The sequence below is a fragment of the Vicugna pacos genome, chromosome 8, assembly GCF_048564905.1.
Source record: "Vicugna pacos chromosome 8, VicPac4, whole genome shotgun sequence".
NCBI lineage: Eukaryota > Metazoa > Chordata > Mammalia > Artiodactyla > Camelidae > Vicugna > Vicugna pacos.
The window spans coordinates 60,059,914-60,078,398 of record NC_132994.1 but is presented as its reverse complement, the minus strand read 5'-3'; the positions used below and the strand labels follow the sequence as shown (position 1 = coordinate 60,078,398).

Genomic DNA, 18,485 nt, shown 5'->3' with positions numbered 1-18,485 from the left:
TGGTGAAGTAGAGTCAACCTGTTATTGTCTGCTGTGATTGTGCTCATCAAAAGCACTTCTTGGGTATTTGTGCTTGGCTATTCTTTGCAAACCTAGTTATATGGATATAGTTCATATCCTGTAAGAATTTAGCCATTTAAGAAAGACAGTGAACGTGAACACAGATGTTATAGCTGTGGTGACATGCAAACAAAACAAACATGAAAAATTTAGTCAATTTTGTGTGGTATTTTAGAATGAAGAACCACTGAAGAACCATACAAATATGCTTACACTGTATATATCAGGGTGATTGTGTTTATGAGTTTCCTCATGGGTCAAGAAGTGATAATGATAGGAATCTCATGGAGTTGTTATGAAGATTAAATTAGATATTATGTAAAAAACACCTAAATTATACTACGGTAAACACTCAAAAGATTCTTGTCAGAGTAATATTCCAAATACCTTCTATCAGAAATGGACAGGTCCAGCAGGCAGATAATCAGTAAGGACATAGTTGAAAATTACAACACTCAACAATCAACTAGATATAATTGACTTCTGTAGACTACTTTATCCACAACAGCAGAATATACATTCTTCTCAAGCTCGGATGGAACATTCACCAAGATAGGCCACATTCTGGGCCATAAAACACATCTTAACACGTTCATAAGAATAGAAATCATATGATGTCTGCTCTCAGATCACAATGGAATTAAAGTAGAAATCAATAATAGAAAGACAACTGGAAATTTTTCAAAATACATGGAGATTATACAATATAAATAACAATAAATATTAAAAATTACATTTAAATAAAAAATTAAATATAAATAAAATAATATAAATAAGTAGTTTATAAATATAAACTTATAAATAACACATAGGTGAAAGAAAAGAAAATCTTGAGAAATTTTTAAATGTTTTGAATTAAATGAAAATGAAAACATAACTTACCAAAATGTGTTGGATGCAGAGAAAGCAATGCTTAGAGGGAAATGTATAGCATTGAATGTATGTACTAGGAAAGAGAAAAATCTAAAATCAGTGATGAATATTTCCACCTTAGGAAACTGGAAAAAGAAGAGAAAACTAAATCTAAAGTTAGCGTAAGGAAAGAAGTAATAAGAATTAGAGCAGAAATCAGTGAAATTGAAAATAGGAACTCAATAGAGAAAAGCAATGACACTAAAATTGGTTCTTTGAAAAGATCAGTAAAATTGTTAAGCCTCTAATGAGGCTAACTAAGAAAAGAAGAGGAAGGATACAAATTACTAATATAAGAAATGAAGGGATATCACTTCAGATCCTTTGGATATTAAGGGGATAATAAAGAAATAGGATGAACAATTCAATGCTCACAAATTTGAAAACCTAGATGAAATGGGCCAACTCTTAATTTAAAAGACTCAATCTGCCAAAACACCAAGGAAGAAATAGACAATCTGAAGAAACCTGAAGAGACCTATCTCTATTAAAGAATTCAAATAAATAACTAATTACCTTCCAAAATAGAAAGCACCAGGCCCAGATGGTGTTACTGGTGAATTCTGCCAAACATTTAAGGAAGAAATTATGCCAGTTCTCTACAATCACTTTCAGAGGATAGAAGCAGAAGGAATAACTTTTAAACTCATTCTATGAGGCTAGCATTACCCTAATACCAAAACCAACAAGCAATTACAGTAAGATTGTAGGATACAAGGTTAATATACAAAAGCCAATTGCTTTCCTATATACCAGCAATGAACAAGTGGAATTTGAAATTAAAAACAGCATCCCTTCAATTTTGTTGTGAACCTAATACTGTACTAAAAAATGTAGTCTTTTAACATATGTATTGAAAATGTGGAATCTGTGAATTCAGACAATAATTTAGGTTACCTTTCACCTTTTGATTTTTGAAGTGAGTAGTCTATGTTAAGGTAATAAGGAAAAAATATCTCTCCAGAGAATTTGTTCCTTAAATGGAAACTTCTTGTTTAATTCAGTAAAACAGAATTCTTTATTCATGATTTGACATAGAACTACATAAGCAGACTATTACACACAATGAGTAAAATACTTATTCACAAATTGGCATTATTTTAGTGTTAAAAATAGATGTGCAAGGGGTTAGGGACAGAAGGAAGTTGTGAGGAAGGAAGTAGGTGTGCTTATAAAATGGCAACATGATGGATTCTTATGGTGATGGACTGTTAAATATCTTGACTAGGTGGTGGGTCTGTGAGCCTGCAGGTGATAAAATTCTGTAGAACTAAATACATACACAAGTAGAATGTAACTGGGGAAATCTCAAGACCAGAGCATTGTATTAATGTAAAAATGCTGATTTTGATGTTGTACTTCCATTTTGTGAAATATTACCATTGTGAGATTGAGTAAAGGATACTCAGGATCTCTCTTAAAACTTAATTTGAATCTACAGTTATCTCAATGAAATAAAAAGTACACATATAACTACTATATAAAACTAATGATTTTTATTTGTTTTTAGGTTGTTCCTGCCTGATTGACAACATAGTCATCATTGGCTTTTGTAAGTTGATATTTTAATTTTTTTTAGCCTTTGCCCCTGACACTTAATATTTTCTAATTACCTGAAAATACTTTTCTAGAGAACTTGAGTAAAACTTGGAGCAAAACTTCTTTTATTTTTTGGTTCTTATATTACTTTAAGGACTCTCACTTTTTCTGATACCATTAGGTGATGGTTATTTTGAGGAAGTTTGAATTACACATTTTGGGCTAGAGCCATCTGTCTTTGGAGTGACTGCCTATCAGGGTTATGATTAGCAGGGGCAAAGTGCTATTTGTGGAACTGAGGTTGTACATATATCCATCCTGTTGGACATCACAGTCTTCACCTAGAACATCCTTGTGGCGGATGGTAAGAAGGACACAACAGCCTGGGAGAAAGCCACTAGTGTGAATAGTTTGACTAATGAGGTATAACATATTCTATTTGTCTATGAAAATCTGGCAACTAGATGAAATGCAGATTGGGAGAATTTAGCTTTTTGCTCATTTTCTCATTTGGAGTAGCTATATTTCTGTTTCATAATGTTTTCTTTCCAGTTGCAGTTTCCTGTTTCAGCAATGGGTAGGTTTTTTTTGTTTGTTTGTTTGTTTTAATTCAGTGAAATGTAAACATTTTAAATAGGGAGATTTGAACAAACATTTTTAACCTGGGAAATGAATTATTCCCTGTATCACTGAAAACATTTACTCTTCACTCTAGCCAAACTTTCTTCTTCCGTAATCTTCCTCATCTCAGTAAATAGCAACGGCATTCCTCCAGTCACTCAGACAGTCTCTTTGGCACCATCATCATCTCTTTCCTTCACCCCCTGTTATTTAGCTGTTAGGAAATACTGTCAGCTCTACCCAGATATATCCAGAAGATGACTGCTTCTCACCACCTCTTCCACTAGCATACTGGTCCAAGCCTTCATCATCTTTTTATTGAAATAGCCTCCTAATTGGCTTCCCTGCTTTTATACTTTCTCTCTTATAATCTATTCTCCAAATGGCAGCCAGATAAATTATTTAAAACTCTTAAGTCTGATCATGTTACTTTTCTGCTCCAGTGACTGTAGTGCCTCTTTTTGCAGAGGCTTATCAACTTCTACATGATATGGGCCCCCATTACCTCTGATTTGACCTAACCTTTTATTGCTCCCCTCACTCACTGCTTTAGCCATGCCAATATTCTTGTTCCTACATTAGGGATTTGCAGTTACTGTTCCCACAAATAGCCACATGATTTGATTCCTTACCTCCATCAAATCTTTGCTAAATTGTCATCTCCTCACCCAGGCCTTCCCTGACCAGCTTATTTCAAATTACTACTGTTTCTCCCTTCCTTATCTTTCCTAGCATTTCCTGTCCCTGCAGTACTTTAATTTTTAACCACCTTCTGATATATACATTTTACTCTTTTGTCTCCCATTCATTTGAAGATGAGCTCCACAAGAGTAGGAATTTTTGTGTTTTGTTTACAAAGATGGGAAAGTGGATTGTGTAGTATTACTGACCTTGCCTAATATGACCTTCACTTGTTGCCTCCTAACCACAAAGATGGGTAAGTGAAAAAAGCAACTAAAATCTCCATCATCTGTGTATTTCTAAGTATTGCTGGGAGAAAAACTAGATCTGAAATTTCTTCCAAGAATATACTTCGGTGCTTGTCTGGTTAGAAGTTCTTTGGTAAAAATGAATAGATCTTCATACTTTTAGTAAATGATTCCTAATACCTAATACCATTTTATTGAAGACTAAGATTATTCTCTCAGAAGTTAGTTCCAGAAGGACTCCTTTTAAGAGCTATAAATTAAAGAGCAGATAGCATAGTGGATAGCACAAGTTTTAGAACCATACGTAGCCTAGCTTGAATTCTGGCTGGGATGCCAGTAAGTACATGACCAAAAGCAAGTTAATAAACCTTTCTCGGCCACAGTTTGTCTCTTATAAAATTGAAATAATAATAGCTGTGAGGCTTATGAGGGTTAATTGAGGTGATAGACCTGGCTATTAGCAACATTCAGTAGCTACTAATCTTTTAATCCTATATTGCTCAGTATTATAAGCTTGAGTACTAGTAATTATTTTACTGAGTATTTTGTAGAGAAGACCATCTTTTGTTATTTATGTTATTACATGTAGTAAATTTTGAAAGATTATCTATGTTTTATGAGGAGAAAATGACTAGGAGGCATGGGCTGCTCTGTCATGTGAGCTCAGACAATTTTTTGCATTTTTTGAGCTTTTAAGTAATCTCTACATTTTAGCAATGTGGAGAGGATGAAATGAGATAATGTAGATTTGTCAGTACTTATTTGTAAATATAATGCACTAATGCAGGTATGAGGAATTGGAACTTCATACTGAGGGGACTTCCAGCATGACTTCCATGATGTGGTAACAGGAACTGGATTTATTGTCCTGCATTAGACAGGAAAAAAACACCCATAAAATATATGAAACAAAGGTTTTCAGACATTGGATGACAAATGGCACAAGACAGTGAACCCTGAGAGAAAGGAAATAAATGAGGCCACAGTGTAAGAAAGGGAACCCAAAGACAGCTCCAATGTTCACCCTGAACTGAGGTGATAGAGCTGGGAATTAAGGGAGGGTGAGGCAGCTAGAATTTGCAGGACAGAGGACCAGAGAGAAGAGAGTTACACAAAGAGAGGTCTCTGGAAGTCTTTAGAGTGTCCCTGTGGGGTCTTCAGCTGAGTGCTGATTAGTGCGTGCTTAGGGGAGAACTACCCAAGGCTGGGAAAAAAACCACTCGAAAGGGAAAGGTAGTTCATATAGGGCTAGGAAGTGTGTATTCCAACCATTCAGAGTAGGAAACTTTGTAATACAAGTGGCATTAAATGGAGAGCTCAGGAGGGTATTGTCTCCATAGTGAGCCAGAATTAGCCCTAGACTGAAGGCTGCTCTAGTCCTACCTTAAAATCTTAAAAGTAAGCCATTAAAGAGGGATCATAAAACTTTTTTAATATAGGGGCAGATGGAAAATACTTTAGACTTAGCAGGCAATATGACTTCTGCTGCAACTGTATTGCTCTGCTTTGTAATGTTAAAGCAGCCATAGACAATATGTAAATGAATGGGGTGGCTGTATTCTAATAAAACTTTACTTACAGAAATAGACTGTGGGCCAGATTTGGCTTGTGAACCAGTTTGTGGACTCCTGGATAAAGGGTCAAATTGTTTCTAGTAGCTTAACTCCATCCCAGAACAAAGTTCAAGAATATTTAAAGAAATACAAAATATCTAGCACCTACCTAACAAGGTAAAGTATGCAATGTCTAGCATTCAATCAGAATTTACCAAGAAACAGGAAAATTCAGTAGTGAAAAGAAAATCCAATCAATAAAAGTAGACTCTGAAATGAAACAGACTTAATAAACAGACATTAATAAACAAATTTAATAAATTGTATTGAAGTAATTTAGTAAGATTTTAATAAATAAACATATTCATTAAATAAGATATTAAAATGGTTATTTTAACAAAGTTCCATATGTCCAAGATAGTAAAGGAAGCATACATTTGTTAAGGAGAGACATGAAAGCTATAAAATGACCCAGATTGACCTTCTAGAGACAACAGAAACATCTGAGCTGGAAAAATACAGTGAATAGGGTTGACAGCAGACTAGACATTGCAGAAAGAAAGACTGTGCAAACTTGAAGACACAGCGATAGAAATTATACAAAATAAAACACATACCAAAATTAAAAAAAAAAAACTATCTGTGAGCTATGGGAAAACTTTAAACAGCCAGATACATGTGTAATGGAGTCTCCAAAGGAGGGAGGGAACAGAAAAATGTTAAAAAATAATTCCTGAAAGTTTGCTAAATTTGATGAAAACAAAAAGCCTACAAATCTCAGAAGTTCAATGAATACCTAGCAAATACACCCAGAATGAAGAAAATTATACCAGGGCACACCATAATCAAATAGTTTAAAACCAATAATGATGAGAGAGATTTTAAAACAGAGAGCAAAGAATCTATAAATTTAGAGGAACAAAGAATGACAGCAGACTTTTTATCAAAAGCAGTGCAAGCCCGAAGACAGTGGAACAATGTCTTTAAAGAAATTTAAGAAAAAACTGTCAATGTAGAAGTCTATAGCTAATGAAAATATTTTTCAAAAAAGTGAAATAAAGACTTTTTCAGACATACAAAAGCTGAAAGAATTAATCACCATTAGACCCACACTACAAGAAATGTTAAAGAAAGTCCTCAGGAAGAAGGAAAATAATACCAAATGAAAATATAGATCACCAGAAATGGTAACCATCTGGGTAAATGTGTAAGATTTTTTGATTTAAATCTTTTTTAAAAAGAGAATTGTTTAAATAAAAATAGTAACAATGTAGCTGGGGTTTATAACATAATAAAAGGTGTGACAATAATTGCACAAAAGTCAGGAGGGTTAGTTGAAATATAATGTCAAAGTTTCTATACTGTGTGTGAAGAGGTACAATATCCCTTGAAGGCATAGTGTAATAAGTTAAGGATATAACCATAAACCCTAAATAAACCACTAGAATATTTTAAAAAGAAGTTATAAGCCAAAGTAGATAAATCAGAAAAAAATAAATCAGTTCAAAAGAAGGCAGGGAAAAAAGGGAAAAGGAAATGGAGAACAGATGGGACAAATACAAAATCTATTTAGCAAGATGCTACATTTCAACATAACAATATCAATAATCACATTGAGTATAAATGGCCTAAATCTTCTCATTAAAAGGCAATGAATGTCAGATTAGATTTTTTTTTTTTAAAAATGAGGATTAACTATATGCTGCCTGTAGAAAAAAAAAATGTCCATATATATAAAGACACCAATAGGTTATAAGCTAAAAGATGGAAAATAGTATACATTTTAGCACTAATTTTTTAAAAAGCCTGGAGTGGCTTTATTAATATCAGACAAAGGAGAAATTAAAACAAACAATATTGTCAGGGAGAAATAGGGTTTTTTCATGATGATAAAGTGGTAAGTTCATCAAGAAAACATCTAAATGTTTATGTACATAATAATAGAGCTTTAGTATATACAAGGAGAAATAGACATATCCACAAATACAGTCAGATTTCAACATTCTTCTCTCGATAGATCAAGTAGATAACAAGTCGGTAAAGGTATAGAAGACTTAAGTAGCACTGTCAACCACCTAGAGAGTTACAGAACACTCTACCCAACCACAGCCGAACACACATTCTTTTCAAGAGCACCCAGAACATTTATCAAGATGGACCATACATTGGGTAAGGAAACAAGTCAATTAATTTAGAAGGGTTTAAATCATACAAAGAATGTTCTCTGACCATAATGGAATTAAATTGTAATAGAATGGTATCTGGAAATATCTCTTAAGTGAACAACACACTTCTAAAGAGCCCAGGGGCACATTCTAGGCCATACAGAACACCTTAAATTTAAAAGAATGACAGTCATACAAAATACATTCTTAGACTACAGTGGAATTAAAATGGAAATTTATAACAAAAAGCATGAAAATTCTCAAATATTTGAGATTGACCATAGTTCTAAATAATGCATGCATCAAAGAAATCTCACAAAAAAATGTAAAAATAGTTTAAAAGAAAATGAAAATATGGTTTATAAAAATGTGTGGGATACAGCTAAAAGAGTCCTTAGAGGGAAATTTATAGCACCCAATGCATATATTAGAAAATCTAAAATCAGTAACCTAAGTTTTTACCTTATGAAACTAGAGAGAGAAGAGCAAATTAAACCTAAAGCAAGCAGAAGAACATAAATAATAAAATGTAGAGAAGTTAACAAAATTGAAAATAGGAAAATGGTAGCAAAAAATCAATGAAATGCTAAGCTGGTTTTCTGAACAAGAGTAATAAAATGATAAACCTATAGAGAGGCTAACTGAGGAGAAAAGAGAGCAGACATAAATTACCAATATCAGGAGGGGAAGAGGAACCACAACTACTGACCTCATGGGTATTCCAGGGCTAGTGAGAGGACACTACAAACAAGCTCTGTCCACAGATTTGAGGACGTACATGAAATGGACCAGTTCCTAGAGAGACACATACACACTACCAAAACTCACTCAAGGAGAAATAGGTCACTTAAACAGCAAACACCAAAACTACCAACAGTAAAAACCTTCCAGAAAAGAAAATACTCAGGCCCAAATGGTTGCACTGGTAAATTTTACCAAATAACCATGTGACATTAAAGAAATGAAATGGATAATTTGGAGGTGTTTTGAACTGAACGAAAATGAAACGTATTTCCAAATAACTAGGATGCAACTATAGCAGTGCTTAGAGGGAAACTTACATCACTATGTACCTATATTGGAAAGAACAGTTTCAAATTAGTGGCTCAAGGTAAGGGATTGCTACAATTGTTTCAAATATCTAAATGTCTTTTATTAAAAAAACATGTTTGCTTTGTGTTGTTGGAGAAGACAGGGGTGGTTATGAAAAAGCAACTCTTAGGCCTTCATAGGAAAGAAATAACCACCAAACTTCCCTAGTTATGAACTGAGTTTCTTCAGGGAGAAATACTCTCTTAAATACTGTTCAGAGTTTTTATGGGCTGTTAATTTCTGAGATAAATGGTAGTGAAGGAAAAAAACATTTCTCAATGTTAACAGGCTATAGATTAACATGCTCACTTAAACTGATGTGTTAGATAGTAGGTAATGCAATGTAAGACTGAGCAGTAATTTTAAAAATCACAAAATTGTATAATTAGGAGGAGCCTTAAGTCGTGTTTAGTCAACCAACAGTGGCCTCAATGTCCTGCCTCTTTTAATATCAAAGCTTTGGATGAAAAAAAAAAAAATAAGGGGGATCCATTTAAGTTTTCAGGTCAGCAAAAGCACTGAAGGACAACTAAGTCACTCCAGACTATCGCATCCACAGACCACCATCTATCAACAGGGTGTTATGAAAAATGAGATAAAGTGAAAAACAAGGTTTGCCGCTTACCACTGGCAGTCTTGTCTTATGCTGGAAAGTTAATCCATTTTTCTCGTAGTGAGTACTGTGAGGGTCAAGTGCAGTAAAACATGCAGTAGTTCTTTGAAAACTTTAAAGCACTATATCCATACAACACATATTCCTACTGGGTACCTTCCTTTGTGTGGCAGCGCTCTGTGAATTTCTACCTAGCACCAATACATGTCTTCTTAAAATGGTTAAGTGGTAAGAAGTGAAACTGATTGTACAAGAAGAGCCACATTGCTGCTTTATAGCAACAGGGATTTGCCTCAGTTTTTTAAAAGACAATTCAATTAGTGTTTCTATTTTGTATAGTAGCTTATCTTTTATGACAGTTTGATCTTGGTTTATACTTGGTCCCATAAAATTCTAGACTCGAGTGCTAGCTTTTTAGTGCTAGAGGGAATCACGTCATCCTGAGGCTGAAAGTTAAATTTTATGGCTTTTTATTGAAAAAGAAGCATTTTTTTCCCTTTGAACTAGTTTAACATTAGTATGATTTTCAACAGCAATGATAATAAATACCATAATCGAGGATTTCTTATATGTAACACTGCTCTAGGTGCTTTGTACAAGTTACCTAATTTGATCCTTCACAAACTCTATGAGAGAAGATAGTATTATTCCTCTTTTACAGATGAGGAAACTGAGGCTCTGGAAATAGTTAATTGCTTAATTTACAAAACAACTGAAAAGTGATACAAAAATTTAAATATGGATCTGACACCAGAGTTCATACTCTTAAACACTGCTTCCTTGAATCAGCAGTATGATGCATTGGGCCTAGGAACAGATTGTGATTACTTGTTTAATATAATTATGGTGAGAACATCAGTGAATAATTATATGCAGGCATGGTAGCTTGGTACAATGGAAACAGCAGGGGATTTAGAAACAGAATATTTAAAGTTGTGACTCAGCTACTTATTTGTTCTGTGACTTTGGCAGATCAATTTATGACGTCTCTTGAGGCTCTTTTCTGCCTTCAAAAATAGAAATTCATAAAACCACCTATCTCAAATGGTTACGGTGAAAATCAAATTGATGTTTCTAAGTGCCTTGTAAATGCTTTTGAAAGGTGTATAAATGAATTGATGAGTGTATTTCGTCATTTGCCATAGCCTTTCTTCAAGTAGTAAATTTTCTGAGTGCTTTTAAAAAATGATTTGATTTATAAAAACCTAGTGAGTTTCCAGAGCAGCTCTATTGAATTACAGAGTGATCTATTATATAAGAGGGTTCTACTCAGAAGAACAGCTTTCTTCGATGAGGGACATCGTTTTTGAGGAACGGTTGTTTCACAATACTTGGTAAGGGAATTCTTCACAGATGTTTCTGCCTCCATTTTGGAAGAGCAGGGAGACAGAGAGGCCAAACTGAATCAGTGCCAGAGTCAGCTTTGAGGTTCCTAATATAACTGTCACACTGCGCCTCCCAAGAATTCTGCTACCTTTCCCGCCCAGTTGAGAGTTCTGTATTTTCTGAGTTTATTTCTGTCCTGTTTGAGAAAAGCGGAAGCCTTTACCTGGAGGCTGTTCAGTACCCTGTACAAGTTGGCTTCTTTGGCCAAATGAACAATCAGTGAGTGGACCCCCCAACCCCCACCCAGGTCGGTCCTGAAGCTCCTGAGACAGGCACGTGGGGAGGTTGTGTTCTGTGTCAAGGAATGAGTTCTCCATGCCTTTCATTCCAATATTGTTTATTTTCTTTTTGGTTTAGGAATTTTAAAACTTAACCCATCTATTCCCATGTTTACTCAGGATTAGCGGCAGAAATGGAACGGAGCACAGTAAAACGAACGCATTTTGTTACAGGCTGTCTTGAAGGTGGTGTCAGAGCAGCAGTTCAGAATCCAGTGGAGGCTCCGGATGTCTTTTAATTCTGTGTGTTCAGTGTAGGTGACCAGTCAGGATAATCCACTTTCTTTCCGAGTCCCTCTGGCCCTCCCTCCTCCTCGCTAACCCTCTTCACTCCCACAAACACACACAGACAGCTCCCTCACCCACAGACTGTCATTTAAGAACTTGGATTACCAGCTTCGGGGATTACTGAGCTCACAGCGGAAAGCTAACTCCTCTGCCTCTGCTCATGTTTGTGTTTTGCAAACGGAATTTATGCAAACCGACTCTTCTAGGTCGCGTGGCCTCCGCGCGCGACGAGGCCTGAGGGAAGCCCAGGAGATGCGACTTCCCTCCTCCTGCAGGGATGCTTTACCGGGTCCTCCCAACATCTTTACAACCATTAGGTTGAGAGGAAAGCGTCCCAGTGGTCTGGGGACGCTGACACGAAGGAAATTGCTGACTGAGGGAGTCTGGCCCTGGCGGGACTGCAGGATGGAGGGAGAAAGGGAGAGTGAGCAGGCGGAGTTTATTTATGGAAAGTCGGGGGCCATCGCGGCCCGGGGCCCCAGAAGCGAAGGACTTCCCTCCGCGCTTGTTTTCTCCCTCTGACCTTGGATGAACTAGCGAGCAGTATATTATGCCGGGCGATTGTGCTGGTTTGTCATGGTTAGCATTCTGGACTGTCACTGGAATGTAGGAAACGGATGAATTTGAATTGAACCATGAGGTGGTCCGCCGGGCCCTCTCCTCGTCTCGAGGAAACCTGTCGCTGTTTGTCTGGGCCTGGCCTAATGAAAGCAATGGAGGGAAAGAGAGGTGGGCCTTTGATCTCTTTGTTGCAGCTGCTCCCTGGGAACTCGCTGAAATCAATGCCCTGTTTTCCTGAAGGAGTGAATGGCTCTGCCTAACTAGCTTTGTGAGGCCGTGGGGGAATTCACTGCCTCTGTTTATTGACAGCTGAAAAGGAGCACATGGGGTGGAATGGACCTTCTTGTGAAAACCAGGCACAGGGAAAATTAGACCTCAATTTAACACAGAGGAATTTGGAAATTCACCCCAAAGGAGACGGTGGTTTCTCATGCTTACATTAGAATTACTCAAGTTTGGGGCTAGTGTGCAATGAACAATGGAGGGTCTGTCACAACTGTGTTATAAGTAGGAATATGATATGCATAATAAATGATGTTAAGTAGAAGTTGATTCAACACACTCATTTTTTTTTAAACACAGAAGTAGACAAAGACGAGTATTAACCATGATAGCATCAGGTGATGCTTAGTTTTGCTTTAAGAAGAAAAAAAAAGTTAATACTTAAGCATTGTTACTGTGATATCACTAAGTCTCTAGAATGTGTCTTTTATTCATTTATGTTTCAAAATGTCTTTGAACTTTGTATCTAAGTTTCACTCAGGCTAGCTGTTCCTGCTTTCTGGATTGTGTGCATTAAATGGGAATGTTACAAACATAATTTATCTTTAAAAACGTGTATCCTTCGGATATTATAACCCGAAGTCTATGTCAAACATAAATGAAACTGGCTTGTAGGCCAATTTAGCACTTGTAGATAGAATAGTTCATAAATACTAAAATTGCTGCCTTATTTTTGACAACACAGTAAAGAAAAAGTCGAGTTTAGCACAAGGAAACATCGCTGTACCTTCTTTTACATCTCCCATCACTTGCTTGATTTCCCAGGAAGAATTTATAGCTTCTTCCTTTGGCCCTCAGCCCTTTGTGCACACCTCTATTATAGCACTTAACACATTGCCCTGTAGCTCTTTGTTTAGGTGTATTCTTTTAGCTGGAAGTAAAGCAGCTGTGTCGTATTCATTTTTATATCTCCAAGCCCAGCAAAGCTCTTGGCTCAGTGAATGCCTGCTGAATGAATGGGGATTGATAGCTCCCTGTACATTACTTTGAATGTAATTACTTATCCAGGCTTCAACTGCAAATACTACATTTTAGGAAAACCTGATTGATCTATTGTTACCTGATTGGTGCTATAGCTTTTTCAAATCTTTCCTTTATGGAGAATTATTAAACAGTTTTTTTTTTCTTGATGTGGCAAGTTTGTTGGGCAGTCCATCAGCCTCTGAACTGGAGTCATGAAAAGTGTATGGCATTGTCCTTTTTAAATCCAAGCTCTCTCCTCTAATATTTTTTTTTTCTAAATAAGCCTTAGCACAGTGTTAAGATATTTTCAATATGAAGATGAAAAGACTTTGAATTTTATAGATTTTCACTTGACCAGATTTAGTGATTGAGATGGATAAAGCTTCCATTTTACATGATTTAATTCTATGCTGTACTGTTAAATAATGCAAAACAAAACATCCTTTGACAGTTTCTTTAACCAGATTTACCACCACTATATGTTATGAACCCCTTATCAAAGGAAGCAAACACCTTCACTTCTCAGTGAAAGGTGTAAGGGAAAATTTTACTCTAAAGGACTAATGCCTGTGATTTCACAGGACCCTAGGATAAGCCCAATTTCTGAGTCATTCTCAAGTTAAAACCGATTTCTTTTTGAACCAGAGCTTTAAGTGGCAAATAGTTGACAACATTCTTTGGGAAAATAACATCTTAAAATCGTAACAGAAAACATTAGAAAACGTGGAGAAGAAGGTAGATAAGCGTACAAGTACAGAAACTGGCTAATATATTTTTCTCCGTGTTATCTTTGTTTTATTTTCACCACCGAGATTATAATTTTTTTTTTATCTGTCTGGTTTTCTGTCTTGATTGAATGTAGGGATGAGCTTTAAAATACAGGTCTACAAATCTGTGAGTCGTGGTGGCAGTCTTGCAGAGGAAAAGGCGCTTGTAAATGTGGTTGATTCAGCAGGTTGTGATTCTGCTGAGATTCTAGATTTCTTACGAAACAGGAAAATTGCCATGGCCTTGATCATTGATAGACTCTCGCCCCCATAGGTATTAACTTGTAGATAAGAAAGCGGTAAGCCTAGTATTAGGTTTTATAACTTGGCTGCTCAGGCCTCCCGGTTTCTGGAAGTAATTTCTCTGACATCATACCAAAGTGGGGAGGGGAAGAGGGTGGGACAAGACGTGTGAAATCAGACTACACTTTTCTCTTTGATGTTTCAATGCGAGAACGGTGAGGCATATCTTGTCCACATTGATAGAACTACATACAGGCCCAGGGAGGGACAGCTGTTGAAAGTTGTATTCTCACTATGTTTCTAGAACCAGGTAACGTCAACCATGTGATCCTCCATAAAAGAGCCCTTTTCTTAGGACTGAAGACTGTTGTCATATCCAAGAAGAATAATTTCGAGTAATTTAAGAGTCAAACCCTCAAAATAGGTTCGGGAATCGAAAGATCTTTGTATTTGTGTGTGTTTATCTCCATAGGCAAACTTCCTAGCAGAAAGATACCAGATACTTCCCTCTTAGACGGCTTCCGTTCTGTCCAGACTCACCAAATAAAGCGGCCCTAATAAAGGCTTATCTGGTCATTGCAAGGGAGACATCCTCCTTAGCATTAGATTGAATTACAAGAAAGACGGGTGTGCTCACTGGCAACAAATTCTGCCCTTCAGGCCTGTCCTCTGAGTCGTAGCCTTGTCTTTGAAAAAAACAAACAAACAAAATTGGAATTGAGCAAAGATTTCTTTTGGTTTGGTTTTTTTCTTTTTTCCTCCCTTTTTTTTTTTTTTTTGTTTGTTTGTTTGCCTGTATGTTTGCTTTTTGGCCTTTTAATGGTCTTTCCTTGCTCTTTAGAATCCTCTTTCTCTCCCCCACTGCACCGTCAGCCCTGTTCAGGTACTTGCTTCCTTTTCACAAAAGAGAATGTTCTCAGTTGACCCCTTTAAGAAAAGGTTCTGATTATCATCTGATTTCTTCCAGAGGCTCTGAGATATTGGTACTTGAATCGGGGTCTCTGGAAGAGGATTGCAGATACACCAGTTCGTCTTGCCTCCCGGGCCCCTGTTAAGCACTCTGCTCACATTAACTCATTTAATCCTCAAAAGAGCTGTTAAACAGGCGGTGTGAGGTTCCTGCCTGGCTCTAGGTGACACCTGGGTCTGATCTAGGCATTCTGGCCCCACAGCCCCGGCTCTTCACCATGTCACTGCATCACGTCTCTAAAACTAGAAATCTAAATCTAAAAATTTAGAGATGTGCCCCTGAAAGGTCGGCATATGACACGATGGCACGGTGACAGAGAGTTGTAGATCCTGGTGCTTCTGAGCTCACGTGCTGTATGGAGTGGTACCAGTGTAGTTTTTCCTTAGTGCCTTTTTTTTTTTAACCTTTTCAATTTTTTTTTCCCCTCCTCTAGGATTGCTCTCACATCTGATGTGGCCTCTGTTTCGCGTCACGTCTGAAACTTCCCTGTACCTCAGACTTAGAATGGTAAGTGTCTCCGCTGCATCCTCTGACTTTTGCCCAGCCTGCTCTCCCGTGATCAGTCTGAGTCTGTATTCTTATTCTGCTACATCAGGGCACACACCACCGCCTTCCTTCCGCTCTTCCACAGTGGAGGGGGCTGTGTTCCAGAAAACACTGAAGCACTTTCAGAGAACTTACATTTGAGGAACTGCAGACCTTGAAGGAAAAAACAGGGCTGGGGGATATGAAAGCCTATTTTTCACTCTTTAGAAAAATCAAGAGAACATGCTCAGAGCTGTCATTGGTATTTATTCATATTACTTTAGAAATAAGGGGCATTATGCAGTTGACTTTTATTTGTCATGACTTGTCTACTGGACTTGTGATCTCCCCTCCCTGATATTTTTAAAAGATGTTTTCAAATAAAAACAAACAAATTAATACTAGGGTAAATTTGGGGGTATTATCCTCCGTTTAGACTCGTATTTAGTATGTTGCATATATTACAATTCAGAGTCTCTAAATCATGCTCCTAAAATCATAATATGAGGTGATTCTCAATTTGCATCTGTTCTGTTCAGATTTCCTAAAATCATGAAATACATATGCCCCTAAATTCAGTGGAGGGAAACTTAAACGTGCCCCTAAATTTGAGGAAACTTGTGGTTGACAGGCTGCCTGATACTTATCAGAAGTTTTTATACCTTTTTTTTTTCTCCATTGTACGTGTAGAGGTTATGATTCATTTTAAATGCCTGTTTCAAAATAACAACAGCTTGTTCCAGCCTTGAATTTCACGTCCAACATTTTGGTTGTTTTGCTCTTGGAACATGTATTAGTTCTCTCTTTAAGCCCATTGCCTTCTTCACCCTAAAGGACCCCTCCTCCTGTTTTGCAGCTTTAGTGCTAATGGTGTTGCTTAACCCTAACTCTTGGCCTCTCTCCACATACTTATTTGCAAGATGTCCTTGACTGTAATATGCCATATTTTTTAATTTCAGTCTTCTTTGTATGTTTTCTTATATTCCATCTTACACTTGCAATTTTGTTTTCCCCTAAACTAGATAAGCTACTTCCAAATTTATTGTGCTCTTGGGACTGACTTCTAGAAAGGCTGTTCACAGCTGCCACAGGTGAAAGGCCAAAGTGAAGAGAATATTAGATGTGTGTGTTTAAATTCCTCTTCTTCAAATGGGTCTAACTGAAATTGATCCACTTCCCCAGCCACACATTCTAAAACTTTCAAAAGAAAATCTAGCGCAGTCAGAAGATGCCAGAACCACTTCTGCGTATCATTTGGGTAACTTTATGAGATCTGTAAGGCCAATTCATGCCAATCCCATTTGTAATGGTTTTCGCCAGTTAAATGTAATATTGCTGTTAAAAGCACAGCTAATCATACTATACGGCTTAAGGATTTAAAAATCTTTCAGCTATGTGACATACTAAACTTTGAAGCAGACAGAAAATAATTAGAAATTTCTTTTACAAGTACTTGGTAGAAAATGGAATTGTGTCATGATGATCCAAAAGAAAGATTATTGAAGTGAATCAATAATTTATACTCTTTCTGTTATATGTATTGTATTCTGGAACAGGTAATTAATATTTCCTAATAGGGAGCTTACCCAGTATGTAAAATCATCCTTGATACTTATTAACAGACCACATCTACTTTGTACGTAAACTTCAGACTCTGCCCGAGTTATTGTGCCTCCGTATGTATGTGTGTGTGATGCATAATTTTATAACAGCTCGGCCAGGTAGAGGGATGTCAGCATGAGGAGGAGTTAGGGAACTTGCCTAAGGTTACATCCCTGGCAAGTAGCAGATTCGGTGTTCAGACCTAGAGTCATCTGACTCCGAAGCCAGGACTCTTTCCGCTCTACCAACCCATCTTTCTTCGACTGTTTCTAACAGAAGACCATCATTTGGCTAACATTTTTAAATTAACTGTAGGAACCTAGCCTAGGATTAAGTGTAGTATGCTTCTAGTAAAACAAAAAGAAGGGAGAGTAAAACACATGATCATACCACTTTTACGTAAGAAAAGTTACTATCAAGAAATATCGTTAATTTTTTTTTTAACTTCCTGACTCCCTAGACAAACAAAAAGTTGAAATGAAGGCAGTTGTGGAATGAAGGGAGTTGGAGGTCATAATATAGGGAAGTGCTAACTATTATTGTTACTATTAGCAAATAAAGGACATTTCTCTATCAATGTGTTTAAAATAATGCTAGGAGTTATGCACGTTTATACTATAAGTAAGTGTACTCTGTTTGGGGAATAACTTAATTGATCCATTATGTGGCATTTAGCAAGGTAATTTTTTTTTCTTTTTGTTTGAGCACAGGAATTAAAAGTGATTCATAAAACAGACACTTAACAATCATCATGTAAATGAGAACCACATTAGGGTGATCGTCATTTTTTGTTGTTCCCCTAAAATGATTCCCATTTGCCCTGTATATTCACCTCAAAGTACATACAAGTGTTGCTAGTTCTGATTTAGGGAGACTTAGAGCCCCCTGTGAACACTTCATTTTACAGAGAAACTTCAGTGTTCAGTTATTGCAGTTATTCTCTCTGTGCACAGTTTTTTAAAAAATGTGGGGGTTTTGCCCAAGGAATCCCTATTTTCCTAATTTTAATTTATAGAATGGATAAATGGAGGAGCACAAATCTGTCTGTCTGCTGTCTGAGGTCTCTTTCTATAGCACAAGCCTGAGCATATTGCTCCCCTGATTAAAAACTTTCAGTGGATCAGTCAGGACTCTTG

At 36.7% G+C, this 18,485-nt stretch overlaps 1 protein-coding gene across 4 annotated transcripts in view; it reads left to right on the top strand.

Moving 5' to 3' along the window:
- The window catches only part of PLAGL1 (PLAG1 like zinc finger 1), a 64,931-nt gene that overhangs the window by 19,255 nt on the left and 27,191 nt on the right, over positions 1 to 18,485 (top strand). For 3 of the 4 annotated variants that reach the window (XM_006197753.4, XM_072965965.1, XM_015247187.3), the window contains 2 exons: positions 2,483 to 2,524; positions 15,656 to 15,729. The gene's annotated coding sequence lies outside the window, so the exon portion shown is untranslated. Of the gene's footprint in view, positions 1 to 2,482; positions 2,525 to 3,063; positions 3,089 to 15,655; positions 15,730 to 18,485 lie in introns of all 4 variants that reach the window. The other variant, XM_072965964.1, reaches the window with a different exon arrangement.